We start from the raw sequence: 23,489 nt of genomic DNA, 5'->3' as shown, positions 1-23,489 counted from the left end.
GATTAGAATGAGGTTCTATTAAAGTGTATAAGTTCGCCGAGGGTTAGTGTTTGAAGATACTTTGACTTGTTTGACCATCGAAACCCCTTATATAGATTAAGGAAACCCTAGGGGCGAAGTTGTGGTTAACTTCGCCCGAAAACAACTTCGCTTTAGTCAACTTGTGGTCAACTTCGCCTATTAAGCTAACCAATTAACTTCGCCATTTAGTTAACTTCGCCCGAATTAACTTACAAACAGAACCTTATAAAGTTGATCAAAGGGCAACTTGCTTTTAAATTCTCCGTAAAAGATTTAAACTTGACGATCAAAGAACCAAATAACCAAGTTTTAAACCATAAAACGAAATATATAACTAAAAGTTGAAGAATAGAATATACGGGATCAAATTTCAGTCTTGACGATAACCTGCATGTTTTAGAAAAGATCCGAACAGGAATCATACTAATTAAGTGGTTGTCACATAGATCCATGTTCAGCGGTATTATGACATAAAGAAACAGGTTGTAAGCATGTATAAAACTTAGTATGGTTTTCATCGCTTCTGTGATACGGATTAGGTTCAATTAAGCTCAAAATTTAGATGGACATCACATGAGAGATTGTGGTGCCTCCTATCTATTCTCAAAGCGTATTTGGCTTTCACCAAGTCACCCCGAATTGACTTCGACCCGTAGTGTCTGATTAAACAATGATCACACATCTATGTTCGGAGTCTTCTTCCCGTTCTTTCTTATGCTTGAAAAATTCTTTCTAGCCTCTTTCTAGATATTTGAAATAACATAAGCTTCAGAAGGCTTAATAATAATATATTTTTTTTTTGATACTGATACAAATAATGACATTAATACAACTTCAAATTGAAGACAAACTGCAAGTCCTGAATCTGGATCACTGCAGGTACGTAACACTATCTTCTCGGGAATCAGAACACTCACGGGCTCGTGTATGACTGGGTAATCAATTTTCTGCCTATCATTTGGAAAGATGTATATGGAGACATGCACACCTCAAAATGATTCTCCATATTAAATCGAGAAGATTTAGTTTGTATCACTTCTACTTTTACGCACCATAGAAAGCTGTCATAACATACACTAACTCTTCTAGAGTCTTTTAGGCCTAATAACTTCACCAGTTAAGCACACAAAATCAGTTTTTCTATCACTTTCCAAGGTTGGATCAATTTTCTTTTAAACATCGTATTGAAACTTCTTACGAAGTTATAGACTTGAAAAATTATATCATCTCCCAAAAAAAAAAAAATTCTATCGCCCCGATCAAGTCAAAGTCTTCAGGTAAACGGCTATCCTGAATATCCAAAGGATCAGCTGGACCGACCACATACGAGTATGTGTCCTTCTAACTAAGTATGAACGACTACTTTTCAGCTAAAGAATAAAAACCCATCATAAACCGCCCCAGTCACTTTCAGTCATCTGGTTAATGGCTATCCTTATAATCCACACGTAGAAGTAAGGACCAAACATATCCAAGGATATGTCCTTCAGACTTGAGTTAACCGACATAATTTTAAGCGATAGTGATGGTTTTTTTTAAATAAAACTGAAAACAGGGTTACTCGGGATTGATCATCGCATTAAGCTCAACAAGATTTTGAAAACGGGATCGGTCAAACGCTTTAGTAAAAAGATCGGCAAAATTATCCAGTGAATCAACGTTTTCAAGCACAATTATTTCTTCTCAGCACAATCCCGTATAAAATGATGACGAATGTCAATATGTTTGGTTTTACTGTGTTTAACAGGATTGTTAGTTACTGAGATTGCAGCAGTGTTATCAATGCAAATAGGAGTGTGAGTGAAATTCAGACCATAATCGCGCAATTGCTGTTGAATCCATAAAACCTGGGAGCAGCAGTTGGATGATGCCATGTACTCTGCTTCGCATGTGGAAATGGCTACTGAGGTCTGCTTCTTGCACTGCCACGACACCAATCTTCCTCCAAGAAACTGACATCCACCGGTTGTTGACTTCCTGTTCTGATTGCAACCTCCATAGTCAGAATCGGTGTAAGCTACCAAATCTAGTTCTCCCCCTTTCGTGTACCATAATCCCAACTTAGGCTTGCCTTTGAAATACCGCAAGATTCTCTTCACTCCCTTCATATGAGATTCCTTCGGGTTTGCCTGAAAACGAGCACAAAGACAAACTGCAAACATAATGTCAGGTCTAGATGCTGTTAAATACATTAAAGAACCTATGATTGCCCGATATTGAGTTGGATCCACATCTTCATCACTGTCGGAGTCAGCACCCAGTTTGTGGTTGACGCAAATTGGAGTGTCAATTGGGGTACTATCATCCATCTTGAAGTGTTTGAGCACATCAAGGACATATTTCGTTTGATGAATAAGCATGCCATCTTTCTTCTGATCTACCTACAATCCCAAAAAGAAGGTTAATTCGCCCATGGCGCTCATCTCAAACTTCTTCTTCATGACCGCTTCAAATTCCTGACACATAGTGACTTTTGATGCAGCAAAAATGATGTCGTCCACATAGACCTGAACGAGAAGAAACTCTCCCCCTTTTCTCTTGACAAACAGCGTACTATCAATCTTTCCTCTCTCAAACCCATTTTCTAGCAAGTAGTCTGACAATGTAGCGTACCAGGCACGAGGATACGACGTAAAGATATGGGCTAGTACTTGATGTAACCCATATAATGCTTTGCTCAGTTTGTACACATGATCAGGAAAATCTGGGTCAGGAAAACCCGGGAGTTGTTCAACATATACCACCTCATCGACTTCACCATAAATAAAGGCGCTTTTCACATCTAACTGGAATACCTTCATCTCTTTGTGTGCAGCATATGCCAGAAACAGTCGGATTGCCTCCAATCTTGCTACAGGAGCAAACACTTCATTGTAATCTACTACTTCCTGCTGATTAAACCCTTTCACTACCAATCTTGCCTTGTTGCGTATGAGTATTCCCTTCTCATCTCTCTTACATTTAAAAACCCACTTTGTACCGATAGCGTTTACTTCTTGTGGTTTTTCCACTAATTTCCATACTTTCATCTTCTCAAACTGTGCTAGTTCTTCCTGCATGGCTTCAACCCACGAGCTATCCTTTAGAGCCATTTGATAATTCTTTGGTTCAATCTGGATGATGAAGCAGGTGTACAAGTATTCGTTTATAATACCCGCGTCTTTAATGCTTGCATAAACACATGTGTGTTCATCTAAACTTCTTCTTGTACGAACACCGTCATAAGGATTACCTATCACATTCTCCAAAGGATGATTCTTGTGAATTTTAGTAGTCTGAATCGGACCGACTTCCAGATTATTCTTGCTACAGGAGCAAACACTTCATTGTAACCTACTCCTTCCTGCTGATTAAACCCTTTCACTACCAATCTTGCCTTGTTGCGTATGATTATTCCCTTCTCATCTCTCTTACATTTAAAAACCCACTTTGTACCGATAGCGTTTACTTCTTGTGGTTTTTCCACTAATTTCCATACTTCCATCTTCTCAAACTGTGCTAGTTCTTCCTGCATGGCTTCAACCAACGAGCTATCCTTTAGAGCCATTTGATAATTCTTTGGTTCAATCTGGATGATGAAGCAGGTGTACAAGCATTCGTTTATAATACCCGCGTCTTTAATGCCTGCATAAACACATGTGTGTTCATATAAACTTCTTCTTGTATGAACACCGTCATAAGGATTACCTATCACATTCTCCAAAGGATGATTCTTGTGAATTTTAGTAGTCTGAATCGGACCGACTTCCAGATTATTCTCAAGATTTGAAGCAAGTTCATCAGTGTGAGATTGAGGTTGAGTGTGAAATGGATTGTAGAATTCATCTTCATTCAAGACTGCAGGAGTGTCAACCGCACTTGACGAGCTCGGTTGATTTTCACTGTATTGCGGTCGTTGCACAATGTCCTCCTCTTCGTCATACAACATCTGTGAGGCCATTTTCTCATCAATGTCTGCAAAATCCAAGTAAGGCACATTAAACGATTTAAATAACTTATCATAGTCGAAAGCCTCTGCCGGTCCCATGCTAGGCCTTGGTGATTTGTAACTAGTAATGTCCGTGTTACAGACCACCTCCACCTTGCTGTTCGATAGATTAAAGACACTTCTGTTAGGTGTCCCAACAACATAGCCAACTAAGATACCTTCGTCAGCTTTCTCACCAAATTTAGAGTTAGTCTTTAATATCGAACATTGGGACCCGAAGGGTTCAATACCCTTAAAATTAGGCTTCCTACCATGCATAAGTTCATAACATGTTTTATTTAATCTTTTAACAGTTAAAACACGATTAAGGATATAACATGCTGTAGCAACAGCTTCAGCCCAGAACACCACGGGAAGTTTAGCATCCGCCAGCATGGTCCTGGCGCCTTCGATTAGAGTTCTGTTCTTTCTTTCAGCTACTCCATTTTGTTGTGGAGTATATGGAGCGCTATACTGATGTTCGATCCCTTTCTGCAAGCAAAACATCTCCAACTGATAGTTCTTGAACTCTGTACCATTATCACTCCTGATGTACTTCACCTTTCTCCCAACAATATTTTCCACCTTTGTAATCAAGTTAATTACCAACTGAACTGTCTTATCTTTAGTCTTCAGAAAATATACCCAGGAGTATCGTGAGTAGTCATCGGTTATCACCAAATAGTATGAAGTTCCTCCTAGACTCTTTACATTTACAGGACCAAAAAGATCCATGTGAAGTAGGTCTAGGGTGCTGACAATTGAGTTAGCCTTCTTAGAGTGATGAGGCTTTTTGTGTTGCTTTCCTTTCTTGCACGTCATGCATTGATCTTCAAAGTTAAAGTTTTTCAAGGGAACCCCAAGTACTAGCCCATTCTTGACAATGTAATTCATCTTGCGAAGATGAATATGACCCATTCTTCGGTGCCACAGTTCTGACTCAGATTCTGTTGCTTTTGACAGGAGACAAGATTCGTCTGTTGTTACCTCAGTTGATCTCATATCCATCACATACGTGTTCTTCTCTCTTGGAGCTCTCATTACAACCCAAGTCTCTGGTATCTTGAAACCAGGATAAAGTACTAGTGCTTCACCTTTAGTAAAATGTACAGTGTATTCTTTGTCACAAATCTGGGATACACTCAACAAGTTATGCTTCAATTCTTCCACAAAATTCACCTTTTCCAACTTGATTCTTCCATTCTTCACAGTCCCAATACCACTAATTTTTCCCCCACTTTCTCCTGAGAAACTAACCCTTCCTCCTTGAATAGATTTCCAGTCACGTAACAATTTCTTGTTACCAGTCATGTGCCCGGAACAGCCACTGTCAACAACCCACAGATTGTTTACAGCCTTGTTTGACTGTTCCTGCATAATTAAAGAGATAGATTAAAATCTGGGGACCCAAGACCCTCTGGTCTTGGGTTGAGTAAATGTTGGTGCATGTTTTGTAACAGGTGATCTTTTGTGTTTGTTAGAATTGAGAGCAACGGTCAAAGGGGAGACTGTTGGTGCATTTTGTGACCGTCGCTATGCAATTCAGACCAGCGGAACGCCACAAGCGAAGTTAGCACAACTTCGCCTTAGGCGAAGTTAGAACAACTTCTGCCTTAGGCGAAGTTATCACAACTTCGCCATAGGCGAAGTTATGAACAACTTCGCCTACTTGCCCAAGCCCAAGCCCGAGAAGATGTTTTGTCTATATATATGTGTGTCTTGTTTAGGTTTTGTATCCAGAAATTAGAGTATTGTGTGTTACAGTTTATTTGTCTAAAGAGAGACCGAGAGTGAGAGTCGTGTGGGACGACCCGAGGTAGAGCTCACCTCGGGTCGGCCGTCATTTGTTTACGAGTTTGGTATGTAATTCGTTTTGATTATTATATAAGAATCTGCAGATTTGTTTATCCCGTTCTTGTATTTGTTCGTGTATTTGTTCGTGTACGTGTTTGTGTTCTTTATCTTTACACCAATAAACGAGTCTAGGAGGATTCCGCACTCCTAGACCTCGTGCGGATCTCGTATCGATCGGCGACGGCCCCGGAGGGAACCTACATGTGGTATCAGAGCCTTAGGCTCTTATGCTATGGTTCGAGATCTGCGTTTTGGTGTTTCTGGCACGTTTCTGTGCGTTTCTGGCCGAACAGCGCCGTAGGCGAAGTTATTGTTCATCAGGCGAAGTTGCTGTCACTGTTCGTAGGGTTTCAGCGAAGATATAAGGTCTGGCGAAGTTATGAACAGGCGAAGTTGACTTTAGGCGAAGTTGACATCAGGCGAAGTTGACTTTAGGCGAAGTTGACTTCTCGGCGAAGTTATAGCCAGGCGAAGTTATGGACAGACGAAGTTAACTTTAGGCGAAGTTAACGAGAAAAAAAAAAAAAAAAAAAAAAAAGTTAAAAAAGAGTATTTTGGTGTTTTCCTCTGTATAGCCAGGTGTACACGATTATTATGAGACCGGAGATGTTGTTCCGTCAACGAGTGAAACTTGTTATCTCTGGGTCTTACGTGTGAACAAATACGTGTCAACTCTGGATATGGAGTTGAGTTTGTGAATGGGATATTGATTGAAACTGGATATTGACACATATTTGGGTGTTTGTGGGCAATGAAATTGTTGTTGTTCGAGGTGACCAATTGAAGATAGTCAAATTGAACTGAAGGTTTTTGTCATTGCTGGATTGCGGTCAGAGCATATTATTTATGTTACTTTCAAGGCATTCAAGAATTGGATCCTGAAACGTGATGCTTATTTATTATAGTGAAAATTCTGGAACAAGTTGGATTTAATCGGGAACTAAAGTGTTTATGTTCTTGATCGTTATCCCTGGTGATTGAAGATGCTTCGGATTAATTAATGGTCATGTGTTAGATTCTGTCAAGGTGGTTTTGTGATGAAATTGATCACTTGATGTTGAGTAGTTGAAGATTAAACCTTATCGTATGCCGACGAGTTGGTGAAGTTGTGGAGGAAGCCCAACTTCACGTGTTGGTGAAGTCAGATAGACTCACGTGATTGGTTGAGATGATCTATTGGCAAGAGGATGCATGCATTTCAAAGACCTCAATCGTTATAGTCGGAGAAGCTTACACTGAAGGGGAGATCTGATATGGAAGACGCTGGGTGACTGGTAGATTTGTGAAGCTATAGGACAGTTTCAGACACGGCTGGTTGATGAGCAAACAGAAGATCATCAGTTAAGAGGGAGTCTGTTGGTGCATGTTTTGTAACAGATGATCTTTTGTGTTTGTTAGAATTGGGAGCAACGGTCAAAGGGGAAACTGTTGGTGCATTTTGTGACCGTCGCTATGCAATTCATACCAGCGGAACGCCACAGGCGAAGTTAGCACAACTTCGCCTTAGGCGAAGTTAGAACAACTTCGCCAACGGCGAAGTTGTAACAACTTCTGCCTTAGGCGAAGTTATCACAACTTCGCCATAGGCGAAGTTATGAACAACTTCGCCTACTGGCCCAAGCCCAAGCCCAAGAAGATGTTTTGTCTATATATATGTGTCTTGTTTAGGTTTTGTATCCAGAAAATAAGAGTAATTGTGTTATAGTTCATTTGTCTAGAGAGTAAAAGAGAGGAAGTGTCGTGAGGGACGACCCGAGGTAGAGCTCACCTCGGGTCGGACGTGTTTCTGTTTATGTTACGGTATGTAACGTGTTTGTTTAATGATTATTATATAAGAATCTGCAGATTTGTTTATCTCGTTCTTGTATTTGTTCGTGTATTTGTTCGTGTACGTGTTTGTGTTCTTCATCTTTACACCAATAAACGAGTCTAGGAGGATTCCGCACTCCTAGACCTCGTGCGGATCTCGTATCGATCGGCGACGTCCCCGGGGGGATCTACAGTAAACTGGTTATCCGGTATCCAGTACCTTGGTTGCCCAAAGTCAGTTTGAGGATAGTTTCTATAAGTTCTGAACGGAAAACTTCTAGAGGACTAGCTATGAGGCCATCCAAACCTTCGTGAATTAACTGAATTAAACTTATTGGTTTGGTAGTTCACTGGGAAAAAACGAGACTAATTTCTTTGAAACCTTGGATTAGTCCAATGATTGAAATTTGGTGTGTTCACATTCTTACCAGCAACATGATTAGTATTCGTTTTATTCTCAGTTTTAGGAGGCCTCATATTTCTAGATTTTCTTTGTTTCAGAGGACAATCAGCGACAAGGTGTCTCACTCTGTTGCATCTGAAACAACTTCTGTTCGAACAATTTTGGTTGTTTTGAACTTTCGTCTCAAAAGTTGTTGCAGATGTCGAGGTTGCGTTACTACCCGTTTGTCTAACATATGGTGGGATAAACGGATTTAGGGAAGATTTCTTTTCATCATGCTTATAGTCCTCCCCTCGTTTTAGTAACACAACTTTTCTTCTATCTCATCCGATTCGGACGTCTTGTCCGAATTTGACGACACAGAACTAGAGATAGAACTTGTGACATTTGAACTTGTCTTACTTGTTTCACTCTCATTAACTTCGGTTTCTTTAGCAGAAGCTTTTATGGGAACTGTCTGACTAATTTCAACATTAGCAGATTGCTGATTACTCGGATCATAAGTATAATTATTGTTGTATGGTGGTGGAACTTTAGAGAATCCAATTCCCCCTTTGTTAACCGGGGAACGTTGAACACTTATGATATGATCTAGCATTGCAGAAGAATTTCTAAATTGTTCAATTTTTCTGTTTAGTTCCACCACTTTTACCTGGTAGTCAGCTATCTGTTTATCTTTTTCAGCAATTAGTTTGGTCTTTTCTTCTAACACTTCATTACTAAGATCAATTACTTGTATTTTTTCAGCTAGAGTGGCTTTAAGACTTCTGATATCCTTTTCACTAGCTTTTATTTTTACCGAGTAACTATTTTCTTTAGTTTTAGAATAGTGATGTTCTTCTTTTAAATTTTTAAATTGAGTGTCCAAACTAACAAACTTGTCATTTAATGTTTTCAATTGATCAGACAATTTTTCACATTGTTCACAATGAGAGTCAGATTTTACCTCTGAGAGTTGATCGTTCACTTCTGCTATGTATGCTTGATCTTCCCCTGTCTCTCTCTCACTTCCTCCAGTTTCAATGTTTACCAGATTTGCCTGTTCGAACACCTCCTCAACTTGTATATTTCAGTTGTAACCACCGTTCTGTTGAGATACCATAGCCTTATTTTCATTACCACCCCCATTCTGTTGATCAGGCCTGTTCTGGCTTCATTCGACCCTCTCATTTGTATATTCTTTAGCAAAGTGACCATTCTGTTGACAGTTATAGCACCGAACTTTTGACTTATCAAACCCCGGTCTTTCTCCAACAAACTTTCTACCAGTTTTCTTCATAAATCTCTTAACCCTTCTTACTATCATTGCCATCTGCCACTGTAGATCCATTTCCTCTAGATCATCAGCGTCGATCTGATCATAGTCTTCATCCAACATTGCAGGGTCAACTATTTTACCTTTGATGTAATTCTCATAAGATGCAATGAAGGATGCATAGAGAGCAAACTGCTATTCAGCTGATTTAACACTCATGGGCATCTGTGAGTAGTTATTGCTTGGAACATTTGATGAGAAATTTCCAGTTGTAGTTTGAGGTTTTGAAGAATTACTACCTCCTGCTATGAAACATACGTCACCATCCATATTGAGAATCACATAACCATCTGGAGTGGAGTTTGATCCCCCCTTTGAGTAGTAGGCGGTGGATTCTGATTTTGAACTTGAGTTTGGAGTGACTTTCGCACCATACATTCCCGGATCCTGAACCTGATCAGTTGGTGTCTCCTTTCGAACCATGTTAAGTTCAAAATTTCGTAACTTATTTACCACTGTTTCCAAATCAATCTTGTTGTAGTCCTTATCTTCTCTCATCAGAACAGTGTACATCTCCCATTTTGGTGGAAGAACATCAAGAAGTTTCTCCACTATCTCTTCTTCCTTGTATTCAATGGAGTAGTTATTTAGCTCGGTCATCAAGCGATAAAATCGTGTGATGATATCATCAAGTGTTTCGTTTTTCAGATACTTGAATACGGAGAATTGGGTTTTTAGCAGCTTTGTCTTGGAAGTACGTATCCCAACATTACCTTCATATCTATTCTCTAGTGCTTCCCATAGTTCTCTAGCAGTTTTGTAATTTTTGAAGGTATGGAGAATCTCTTGTGAAAGTGCCATCGTTATAGCTGCATGCGCTTTGCTCTCTACCGCATACAATTTCTTTTCATCATCTTCCATCTTACTGTACTTCTTAATCTGTTCACGACCTTCAAACATGGACGTTGGTGGAATGTACCCGTCTTGAATGCAAACCCACATCTTTGCATCTTGATACTTCACATATTGTTCAAATCTATCTTTTCACGCAACGAAATCGGTACCCTTAAGCAGTTTCGGAGCTTTAGTTGCTGAACCGGCTTCAACCTCCATCTTTACCAGCTCTGTGATGTTTATCGAAGTCATATTTGAAAGAATGGTGATCCAAGAATCAAAAACAGAATTCTGCGAACAACAATGGCGAAGTTAACACAACTTCGCTTGGACCTTAACTTTGCTTGGACCTTAACTTCGCTTAGACCTTAACTTCGTTGGACGCATATCTTCGCTTAAACCCTACGTTCTGTGACAGCAAGTTCCCCCAAAGAACAAAGATTTTTGCAGGTTTAGTTAGGTTGATTGCGAGGGACGCGAGGGTGATTTGGAGGTTTATTTGATGAGGGTAGAAGGGCAAACGACAAACACGAGGTATATTAACGTAAACTCGTTCCGCGAATAGTAAAGCGGAACAATCTTAACACTCGTGTGATAATCCTGAACCACACAATCACGAGCAAAATTGCTCTGATACCAATTGTAGGTTCCCAGCCGGATCTACAAAGGAATATCTCGTAACACGAGGGTGCGGAATCCCCACGTAATACGATACGAGTGTAAGACAAGTAATACATTGAATTGGTAAAACAAACACACGAGATAATACTGTAAACTTGATATATTGCAAATCGCCAACACGTGATACTTAAGATCACCAAAACAACTCGTACAGAAAAAAACCTTAACCAAAAAACTCGAAGTTGAGGTAAATATAAGCCTCAACAACTTCGCCTAACACGCTAGGCGAAGTTGTCATAACTCGCTACATCCCCAATTTTGCCTACATCCTAAGCAAACATATAAGACAATATTCAACACTAATCAACCAAACTAAAACGATTACAGACACAGACAAAACACAAGATACTGAACTACTGACATCATGCACCAACAATAAGCTACCTTCTCAACGCGTTCAAGAATTTTGAAAGGACCAACGAAACGAGGAGCTAGCTTACCCTTCTTTCCGAAACGGACTACTCCCTTTCAAGGAGATACTTTTAGAAAGACAAGATTGTCAACATTAAATTCGATCGGTTTTCGCCATATGTCGGCTTAACTCTTTTGACGACTTCTAGCGACTAGGAGGTTTTTACGGATTTGATCGATAACATCGGTAGCTTCTTGGACCATTTCAGGTCCCGTGAATTGAGCCTCAACGATTTCGTTCCAACTAATCGGAAAACGATATTTACGACCGTAAAGAGCTTGAAAAGGAGCCATATCAATGCTAGAATGATAGCTATTGTTATACGGAAACTCAATGAATGGAATATGAGAATCCCAATTCCCACCGAAATCAAAAACACACGCTCGTAGCATATCCTCATGGTTTTGGATCGTACGCTCGGATTGACCGTCCGTTTGAGGATGATAAGCGGTGCTAAGATCGAGACGTGTTCCCAAAGCTTCTTGAAGTGAACACCAAAAATGAGAGGTAAAACGGGCATCGCGATCAGAAATGATAGTCAAAAGTAAATCGTGTCGGCACACAATTTCCCGAACATAGATTTGAGCAAGCTGCTTGACAGAATACTTTTTGCGGATCGAAATGAAATGAGCAGATTTGGTTAAACGATCGATGATCACCCAAATACTATCGTTGCCTTTTTGGGTGTTGGGTAATTTAGTGATAAAGTCCATAGCAATGTCTTCCCATTTCCAAACGAGAATCGGTGGTTGCTCGAGTAGACCAAAAGGTCTTTGATGTTCGGCATTGACTTTTGAGCAAGTAAGACATTTAGATACAAACAACGCTACGTCCTTTATCATTCCCGGCCACCAGAAGGTAGCACGAAGATCGAAGTACATCTTATTCGCACTGGGGTGAATGGAATACCGCTAATTATAAGCTTCGTAGAGTATACAAGTACAAAGGTCATCGCGATCAGGAACCCACAAACGATTGAGAAAGTACAAAAGACAATCAGGTTTGGTTTCGAGTTGAAGTTCGGCTCCACATGACAATTCGTCGTACATGCTACCTTCTTCAACGAAGGCATGTTGAGCTTGAAAGATACGGATTTGAAGATCGTTTTGAACAGCGACGCTTAGAAGCAGAACGGATTTAACATTTACCTTTCGACTTAGCGCGTTGGCTACAACATTCTCTTTACCGGGATGGTAGTGAATCTCGCAATTGTAATCACTAAGTAATTTGGCCCATCGTCGTTGTCTCATGTTGAGATCCTTTTGGTCGAAAATACGTTGATGGCTTTTATGATCTGTAAAAACCACACATTTCGTACCATAAAGGTAATGTCTCCAGATTTGAGAGCGAAAACGACGGCACCAAGTTCGAGATCATGAGTTGTATAGTTCTTCTCGTTAACCTTAAGTTGCCTTGATACGTAAGCGATGACTTGACCTCGTTGCAAGAGAACACAACCAAGGACTTGATGGGAGGCATCGCAAAATACAACGAAATCATCGTTTCCATCGGGAAGGGTTATAACGGAAGCATCGCAAAGCATGTCCTTGAGAGTACAAAAGGCTTCTTCTTGCTTCGAACCCTAATCAAATGGTTTCCCTTTATGAGTAAGGGAGGTAAAAGGCAAGGAGATCTTAGAAAAGTTTCAAATGAAACGCCGATAATATCCGGCCAAACCGAGGAAAGATCGAATTTCCGTGGGAGTCGTTGGAGTTTTCCAATCCTTAACGGCCTCAATTTTAGCGGGATCAACATGAATACCTTTGTCGTTTACGATATGTCCTAAAAATTTAATTTCCTCCAGCCAAAATTCACATTTGGAGAATTTGGTATAAAGTCATTCGTTTCTAAGGAGTTCGAGAATAGAACGCAAATTATGCTTATGTTCGGCTTTGATTTAGAGAAGATAAGGATGTCATCAATAAAGACAATAACGAATTTATCAAGGAATGGTTTGCAAACGCTGTTCATGATGTCCATAAATACCGCGGGTGCATTTGTTAACCCGAAGGGTATAACCAAAAATTCGAAATGTCCATATCGAGTACAGAAAGTGGTTTTAGGAATGTCTTCTTCACGAACACGCAATTGATGATAACCCGATCGAAGATCGATTTTGGAGAAACAAGTTGTGCCTTGAAGTTGGTCGAATAGGTCATCGATTCGTGGAAAGGGATAACGATTTTTTATGGTGAGTTTGTTAAGCTCTCGGTAATCGATGCACATACAAAACGAACCATCCTTCTTTTTCACGAAGAGAAAGGTAGTGCCCCAAGGAGAAGAGCTTGGACGAATGAAACCTTTATCGGAAATTTCTTCAAGTTGGTTCGACAATTCTTGCATTTCCTACAGGGCTAGACGGTAAGGAGCCTTGTCCACGGGCATCGCACCGGGCACACGATCTATTCCGAATTCAATCGGACGAACGGGTGGAAGACCGGTGACGTCGTCTGGAAAGTCATCAAGGAAATCACGAACAATGGAAATATCTTGGATTTTCCTATCCTTTTTGTCTTTTGTCACCGCGGGAGCTAGAAACGGAACGTACTTTTGGCGTAAGTACTTTTACGATTGGGAACACGACATGAGATTTAGTCTTCTTGAAGTAGCATTTCCAAAGACTTTAAGAATTTTGCCGTTGAGGAGCGGAATGCGAATGAATTTATCGAAGCAAACAACTTCGGCACGGTGTAAAGATAACCAATCCGTGCCTACTATGACATCGAAAATTTCCATTTGCATCGGTATGAGATCGATCGAGAATTTATGATTAGCAAGGATGAGAGTACAATTGCGGACGACGGAGTTGATGGTGATGGAATTGCCATTGGCGACTTCAACAGAAAACGGTTGGGAAAGCTTGGTTCGAGGCATAGCAATTTTTTACCCAAATTTCAAAGAAATAAAACTTCTATCGACACCAGTATCAAATAAAATAGAAGGCAAATGATGGTTCACTAAAAACATACCGTTCACAACATCGTTTGCCACTTGAGCTTGGTTAGCGTTCATCATAAAAGTTCGCCCTTGATTGCCATGGTTGACATGAGGTTCTTGCTGGGGAGGAGGAAGTGGTGCTTGTATAGCTTGGATGGGTTGGATGAGTGGTGCATTGAGTTGGGGAAGTTGGGGTTGGTAATTTTGAAATTGGTAGGCTTGGGTTTGGTAGTATGGTATAATCACGGTTTGGGCTTGGTTGGAAAAGGTTAATCAAGGACAATTGTTGCGGAAATGGTTGGGATCGCCACAATTGAAGCAAGCTCGGGGTTGTTGGTGTTGGTTTGGTGGGTAGGGTGCATATCGGTTTTGGGAGTTTTGGGGAAAGGTCCTTGGTTGGTTTGGTTAGTTAGGTTGGGTTCGTTTTGCAGATCGGAAGGTGGTGTTGAGATGGCCAAGTCGGTTACAAATGGTACAATAGCGACAAGGCATGTTCGATGGGTAATGGAGTTGGAAATTGTTTCATAGCGGGGCGGTACCGGTATAGGGTCTTCGGTTTTAAGGTGGAGATTGGGTTTGTTGTTCTGTTTGGGGTTGAGTAACGGCGAGTTTCGGTAGTTGGTCTTGGGTTTCTTCTTGTTATTGTTGTTGTGACGGGATGAGTTGGAGTAGTTAATGGCTTGTGGTGCGGGTTCAACCTTGACTTGTGGTGCAGGTTCGGGCTTGGATTTCTTGTTTGGCTTCTTGATGGTTAGGGTACCCGCCTTCACATGATTCTCTGATAGCGCACCGGCTAGAGTGATGGCATCCTCAAGATTCACTGGTTTGCTACTCATGACCGAGTCCCGAATTTGAATCAGTAAACCCCCAATGTATTTGTCAAGCTCACGCTCAGCCAGGGTAACCAAATGTGGGACGAGAATGCTCAACTCGTGGAAACGGAGTGAGTAGGCGGCATTATCACCACTATCTTGCTTGAGGTTCCAAAATTCCTCCTCAAGCTTTTGAAGTTCGTGTTTGGGAAAGAACTTCTTCATCATAAGCGCCTTGAGGTCGGACCATGGAAAAGCCATAGCCGCTTCCGACCCTTGGAGGTGTATGACACTACCCCCACCATGTTAGAGCGGTTTTTCTAAACATGCTTGAAGCGAAATTGGTCTTTTTCGCTTCGGGCCACTCGCTGTATCTAAAAACATTCTCTATGGACTCGAACCATTGCAACAAGGTAGTCGCACAGTTCGTACCCAAAAATTCGGTATGGTTGGCACTAGTAAATTGCTTGTATGGGTAAGATACGGGTTTGGGTTCAACGGATGCAACAACGGGTGGAGGAGGTTGGGTAGCTTGGATTTGGGTTACAAGTTCGGGAATCACAACAGTCATTTGCTTGACGTTAAATCCATCCATACGTCGGTTGGTGTTCTTGCGCGGTCTTAGTGGAGGCATGCTAAAAGATTATAAAGAAATGGAATAAGTTTTGGGTAAAAAGATATGAATATAAGGGTGTATAAAATAAAATAAGAAGTTTAAATTATTGATTGTGAATCCTGGAGTTAGTAAGGAGGAGATGTTAGTGTTAGATAAAATGTAAATCTTTGTATATAAACAACAAAACCGAAAACAATCATAAATGGTTTTTAAGAGGTTAAAGCTTGAAAATTTGAGATTTTGAGATTTATAGAGTCAGAAAATCATACATGAACCACCATGACTTGATAATCCAACACTAAAAAAAAGTTTTATAAAACAACATATTGGAGTCTAAACATGTGCACGAACCACCGCGACTTTTTCATGTTTTCGACTTAAATAACGATAATAACACAATAAATCGAGATACAACGTCATGTCAAAACACTAGTCTACGAACCACCGTAGTTCTATTGTTTTAACACTGAAAAATTAGGATGTTGAACGGAACGCTCACATTCGACTACTTAAAGTATTGACATGTATAACACGATTTGTGGCCTAGAAAACAAGCACTATAATCCAACTATCCCAGGTAAGTAAATCACCCTCGATTCTTGGAATCTTTTTGTCAAATGGTCGTTTTGTAATTTCTCGTTTACTATGATGACTACAAACCCGATATAAAAGCAACCTTTAAGAGATTTAAAACAATAAGATCCAAGTTAATCTTGTAATCCATAAAACACAATGAAAATCTACTTTTGCATTTTAAGGTAAGGATACCTTGGAAATACTATGAAAGTGTGTGTATGTGAACATTTAGGATATTGGTGAATTTTAAACATGTTTATAAATAGCATGCGATATGAACAATTAAAATTAGAGTAAAACACGTATAAGCACATGTATAGGACCCTAAACATAACAATACTAGGTTGTTACGTCTAACCACCTATCTTATTGTCATGGCTCTGATACCAATATGTCACACCCCGACCAAAGGAGGCGGAACATGCTGAGGTGTAACGGTTGCCTATAAGCACATGACCCTAATTAAAGCGACAATATTTAACAAACTCATTTCATTTCACAATATCGAAAATGTCACATAAAAAATATTCATAAATAATCATAACAAGATATCACAAAATATAGCAAATTAAATATTGTTCATTTCACTAATATCCTAAAGGACTTGACAACGTTTTCTCCACAAGCTCGAGTCAACTAAGATGCAAACTTGTAGCATTTCATAAAATAAAGTTTATTAACACAAAGGTTGGTGATCAATTCATAAGTTTGAGCATATATGTATGTAATAAGAAAAGTCACAAAACTCATATACGAAACAATAAATAAAAGCAATAATTTGGATAAAAGATAAATCTCTAATAGAATTACGTTAGCGACACCTAACTATAAGGGGATGCCAAATAGTCTAGGATTTAATAGTTATCATTAATTGCATTACGTTTAACGACACCTTGCTATAAGGGGTTGCCAAATATACTAGGATTTTATAGTTCCACCAACCAGAAGCGATAAACACATAGGCATATAATCATAGAACACCAAATCAAGCAGTTATTTAAGTAAAGTATACAATAACGTTTGTGGTTTAAGACTCAAGTATAAAGAAATTAGTTTTAATAAGTATGAAATGTCACCCCAAATACAAAAGATGGAAAACGGGGTATGAAAGTACTCACATTCAAGTAATAAACATGAAAGTTTATAATTTGGAGATTTGTGGAACGCCGGGTTTAACGAAAAAACCTTAAAAGGATAGAAGTCTCGGATTTAGAAAGGTTGTCTTGAAATTTTTTAAGTAAAATAAATGTTGAGAAATGTAAACAATTAAAGTTTCAAGGTTTAAAATGTAACTATTTACAAATTATAATAATAACCCTTTAAAAATGTAAGTTTGCGCTAAACCGGGTTAAAGTATCTAACCTTAATATTTACTCAACCTATGTTAAGTAATAAGGTGGGTAAAATGCAAGAATGCAAGTCCTTTTGGAATAAAGATACTAAAACAGGTTTTAACGAGTGTTCGGGTTGTTGGTTCGGGTCTTAATAATTGGTCAAACCCAAAGTCAACTTTCCAAAATAATGAATGTTATGAGATAGCTCAATAAAACTTAATAAGACTTAACCAAGTATGTAGATCTATTGTTTTAGAACTAACAACGCACGTTAAGCGAGTGTTCGGTTTTATCAGTCCAAACTTTGTTATGAGATCAAGTTGGATCCAACATTTCCAAGTACTTAAGAAAATAATTAAAATCAGTTTGTAAACTATTTTTAAAGAAATATACAAGTCTTGATAGCTAAAAACACGCTTGTGTGTCTTAAGCGAGTGAAAATCGATTTAGTTCGGTTTGGTTCGGTTTCCATCTCACAATAAGTTCATAGATGGTTTCCATATGCCTAAATATCCAAGAACTTGTATAATAATTTACAAATAAAAATACTTAAGTTTTACAACCATAAAGTTAAACAATAAAGTCTTTAAACAAAAGTTTGGTTTTCGGTTCGGATCTAGTTTCGGGTTAAGATCGAGGTTAGAATCTACAAACCATAACCATAGAACTTATAAAAATGATTTTATAAACTAAGATTTAACATTAAACATGTTTAAACAAGTATTTAACAAAAACTAGTAAGCAAAGTTCAGTTTACAGTCTAGAGCTACTTACAGTTAAACCGAAGCATAGACTCTTAGAACCCATAACCGTAAATAAACTAAAATGAGCAGAAGTTAAGCATGGTTAGTATGTATGAACAAGTTATATAAGTATATATATATATATATATATATATCAAGGACACAAAATCCTCCATGAAGCCTTGCCTTATAAGGTCCGAAACCTCACCAACTGGAGTCGGAGAAGCAACTACAAAGGTAACAAGGGGTGTATATTATATATATGTTGTACCATGATATTCAAGTATTATTAAGAATATTAAGTTAATTAGAATGAATGATTAAACTCAGTTTGACTTTTGGAAGTCAAACCTTCAAGAACATCTATGAAAATAACCTTGAATCTATGAAGTTTGAGAGAGAATTTGGAGTTGCAGCAGAGGAAATGAAGGGAAATGGTGGTGTATATATAGGGTAATGTTAAGGGTTAAATATGGGTGAGAGTTACAAGGGTTTGCATGCAAAATGGATCAAAACAAAGAACAAAACAACAAACAATCGAGCTGCTGCACTGATGCAGGTCGTGCCACACGACGCCATGGAGTGTCCCCCATCGCGTAGCGTGATGGGGTGGTGGCCAGATATTCCCAACTTTTTGAAAACGGCAGAAATGGCCCCTGTAGTTTGTTTTAAGTGATTTTTACGCGTTTTAAAGGCCAAAAAAGGATGTTTTCAAAACCCAACAAGTGTAAAACAATATTGTAACATAAAATCCATCATTTTGATTATATCATAAGCTTCGGTTTACCAAACGGGTCGGTTTACATGATAAAACGAATACAAATCGAGACCTAAAATTGACAAATGTCACACTTTAGGATCCATGATTTCATGTTGTAGCAAGCCAAGGATTGGGTTTGGACGATCTGGACAACTTCATCTTCAAGAAGGAACCTGCCATTGTTGAAATTTCCAAGACGCTTCCTTCGGCTTCCCGGACCGGAGCTTCAACTTCTAAGAAAAGGAAAGCCATTAAGGCACCGGGAACCACTACCGACTCACTCAACTTTGACAATGCTGAGCCACTCTTCATCCAGTTTAGGATCCTACAACTTTTATTAGTTTAGGATAATTGTTATATTTATCATACCTTTTATTGTTATAGGGCCTCCAACACTTGACTAAGATTTATTAAGATGCTCTCCACAAGGTTAAGATGCAGAAACTGAAAGTGGATGATCTCAATAGCATAGCCGAGGCTAAGTCTCTCTATATTGATAACAAGGCCAAGGAATTTGATCGCTTGAATCGGGATCATGCTGACCACAATGCTTTTAACGCTAAGGAGCTTAATGACTTCAAGACCCAACTTAGGATGTATGCCGCTCATAACATTTGTTGCGCTAGGATCAAGCTGATGGAAGAGACTAGGAAACCCGACTTTGATGTGTTTTCTTGGGATATTGAAGGGCTAAAGGTGAGGGAGGCAGATATCAGTGTTGAACTGGGCTTAGCTTCTGAAGAGGATCCCACATGGTCAAGCAAGGTTGTTGAGGTGAAGGCTGGGGATACTGAGGTGAAAGCTGGAGATGGAGATAAGATGGTCTAGGCTGGGATAGCTACTGGTTTCTCGGAGGGGCAGTGAAGGATAATGAAGACAGGGCTTGAGCCCCTCTTTATTGATGACTTTTGTTTGATGGTGTTTTACATGGTTGTAAAACAATTTACTTTTCTGTCTTGTGGTGATGCTTGCAACAATTTACTTTTTATGTCATTTGAAACAATAGATAATCAAGGTGGAGGGATCGTGAGTTTCAAGACGAAGCCTATGATTATCAATTTAGGAAAACTGATGTGGTCAAAAATATATATAATTTATGTATGTATTTCCTACACTTTTATGTAACCTTAAGGTTGTTTTTATTATATTAATTCGCTTTGTTGGTTCATATTTAGATTTTATTGGTTTCAAAAGACAACGAGCTAAGCTTGAGAGTAAGTAACTTTAAACAACTTCCATTCACATTAATTTCTTCTTTAAAGTTAATTATCAATTAAGAAATATGTCGTATACTTTTATATATGAAATAATAAAAGTAAAGAAAAAAAAATGAGTTTAGAGTTAAATGTTGATATGTGGTCACAGGCTCACGTATTATTATAGTGTTTTGAAACCTGCCCGGCACGGCCGGTCAGACCGGTCTGATCGAAACCCGGTCTCAGAACCGGGTCGGGTTAGGGTATTTGACCCATTTCCTAAAAACCCGGTATGGTTTTGCGGGTGACGGTCGGCCCGGACCTGGTGACCTGGCGGGTCGACAGGTGAAACCCACTTTTCACTAAATCCAAGATAAAATGTGCATGCAAAGATTCGAACTTGGGTCATTTTCTAGATAGAAATTTTAGTAATTGCCTATGAGCCAACCAAACAAGTTTCATTGATATATTTATTGATCATATATATTCAAAAACCAATGTATGAAGCATAAATAAACATTAAAGTTTGTTATTATTATTATTTTAGGATATTATCATTTTTATATGTATATGAATTATATATATAAATAAATATATATTTAAATTATTTATGACATCATCTGTGTCAAACACCGGTCCGTCTTTCCGGGTCAGTCTAACCTTTGTCCTGGTAAGACGTCCGGGTTAATGTTCGAGCCGGGTTTGAAAACATTGTATTATCATCATTTAACAATACATCTTAACTTTTGTTTTGTTTTGTTTTGATAGATACATGAAGTTCCAATTACAAGATAAGGGAAAAAAACGTGAGCTAAACATATTTGGTGGGCCTACATGGAGTTTAAAAAGAGGAGCATACTATTAGTTGGTTAGACTGGTTGGAAATAAACATTCAAAAGCCAACAAAGAAATCAAAGACAAAAGAATTCATCCAAGGGCCCAAGAGAGTTAACCGACAAAAGAATAATATAAAAGTAGGATTCGGATGACAATCTTGAGGATAACCCTACGAAAGTTTTTTAAAGGGACACGACTTACATTAGTATTATTATTATTATTGTTATTTGAAGTTGGACGCACCAAGAAAAGAACCCAACAGCCACAAGAAGAAAATAGAGGCAAGAAAGTTCTTTGGTTCGAGTGAGAAGCGTCTGGGTTAACACATACTCATCCAAGCATCATCACTATTTGGTTTGAATTTATTATTTTAATAATGAGCTTGGTTGTTGACCTTAATTATTTTAGTTTCTTTGATTTTAAGATGCTAGGCTAATCTGTCATTTCAAATAAAAGGATCCAATTACAATAAAGAGGCAGGTAAGCGAGCAACAAGCTACGCCGCCACCCCTTTTTGAATGGCAAAACCGATCCTACTGAAAATAAAATTATCGTTCTTTGGCGTCGTTGAGTTACTGTGCACGACCCGCTGAACTCTTTTTAGAAACGTAGCAGCATCGGGAGCAAGAGACCCAAATGTATCAAAAGCAAAAGGAATGAAGGTGTGTTGATTCTCCACACACGCCTTCTCGTGCTTAACAATTTTTCCTGCTTCTGCCTTTAACATAGCCTGCCTAGCAACAAACCCGGTGTCCCTAAGCCCGACAAGAGGGGACACCCCAGTAAGGTCCACACAAGCATGCTTCCCCCCGGCCCATCCAAACACAAGAATGTCCGCTGGTCGGAGAGTAGACCTTCCTTCACGCGGATCCGACAAGAAATTCACAGGAGCCTCTTTTCTTGCCGAGATTCCCGCTCGTTTTAACACGTCAAAAAGGACATCCCTAACCAAATCATGTCTATATTTAAATCCCGGGAGTTCTTTGCAATGAACCGCATGTTCAGCAAAATTGTCTAAACACGCCTTACGACAAACCGGGCAGGGCTCATCAACTGGGATCATGAGGATCATTAACCGATATTTAAGAATGGCTCGGTACTCCACTGCTGACATGTGCTGGCCTAACCCTTCGATGGGGGTGACAGTCAAAAAGTTTTGAGCATGAGGAGCCTGAAGACATTCTAATACCGCTCTCTGACGAGAGGACATGCCAAACTTTTCTCCCACACTTTGGACGGTTTTACTATAAAGGGCACTCGCCAAAGCATTTTGGGCTTTAGGGAGGGGAGGTGTCCTTAATAGAGAACCCGCCAAGATCAAGATCAGGAATAGAGTTATGCAAATAATCCATTGCACACCCAAAATCGGAATCTAACCCATCAACACCACAATCACGCAAAATGTGGTCCTGTAACTTCCAAGATTGTGCTCTCGAGGCTACGAAAGCATAGGTGGAAACATCCTCAGCTGAATATAACCCTAAACCACCGAAATGGATGGGGAGAGAGGCCAGTCTCCATTGAAAATCTCCAAAAAACGGACCCCCACATACCACAATATCCTCAATCGCCGCTCGGAGCCCTTTGTCAAAAACAGAGACAGCTTCCTTAACATAGGCTGGCATGTTCGGAGTCCGAACAACAACTTAGCCACCCCCATACATGAGCGAAGCAAGAGAAGCTCACATTGAGGGTCACGCAGGCGAGTAAGATATCTCATTAGTTCCACAGCTCTTGAAGCTCTGGTACTGGCCAAACTACTGATAAACCCCGCGTCTCGGCTAACCGCACCTCCAAGGAGTTTTACCCCTAACTCTGGTCTCCCAATCCCGATAGGAAATAAACCTACTTTTGCCTTTATCCCATTGCACGACGGCCAATATACTTCGGTCTTTTTAGTATTAAGCTCAAGCCCCAGACTTGGCCCCTTGGATCTAATAATATCCAGGGCTTTAGCCACTTCAATGGTGTCTCTTATAATCGTACCATCATCTAAGTACCATGCATGGAAAGGTAACTTGCAACCATCTCGTACTTGATGAATGAGGGGGTGTAAACTAATGCAAAGAGAAGGGGTCCTAACGGATCGCCTTGTTGAACCCCAGTCGTTGACTGGATACAATCATTCCCTACATATAGCCTAGCCGGTTGCCCATAAAAAAAATTAACCCATAGGGAAATAGATGGGCATCTGACACAAAATTCATGCAGGAGTGTGGTTCTATCCACCAGGTTGAAGGCATTAGAAAAATCTAATGTAAGCAAAGCCAACGACCCATCCGAGTGGAACATATTAAGAAATCTATTCGCGTTATGAAGCACCGCCTCCGCTCCACTCGGGATCCCCACCCCGAATTGAAAATCACCAAGGTATTTTGCCAT

The 23,489-nt window shown here is 39.5% G+C and overlaps 1 long non-coding RNA gene across 1 annotated transcript in view; it reads right to left on the bottom strand.

Moving 5' to 3' along the window:
- Nucleotides 1–841: 841 nt before the first annotated feature.
- The window catches only part of LOC143634227 (uncharacterized), a 287,183-nt gene continuing 264,535 nt past the window's right edge, over nucleotides 842–23,489 (bottom strand). Inside the window, exon 2 of the long non-coding RNA XR_013153812.1 lies at nucleotides 842–910. This is a non-coding gene — a long non-coding RNA (uncharacterized LOC143634227). The remainder of the gene's footprint in view (nucleotides 911–23,489) is intronic.

Source organism: Bidens hawaiensis, unplaced genomic scaffold (assembly GCF_021521415.1).
Source record: "Bidens hawaiensis isolate Kalapana, Puna unplaced genomic scaffold, B.hawaiensis_p1.1 tig00007035_1, whole genome shotgun sequence".
Classification (NCBI taxonomy): domain Eukaryota; kingdom Viridiplantae; phylum Streptophyta; class Magnoliopsida; order Asterales; family Asteraceae; genus Bidens; species Bidens hawaiensis.
This window is presented reverse-complemented; position numbering and strand designations above follow the sequence as displayed.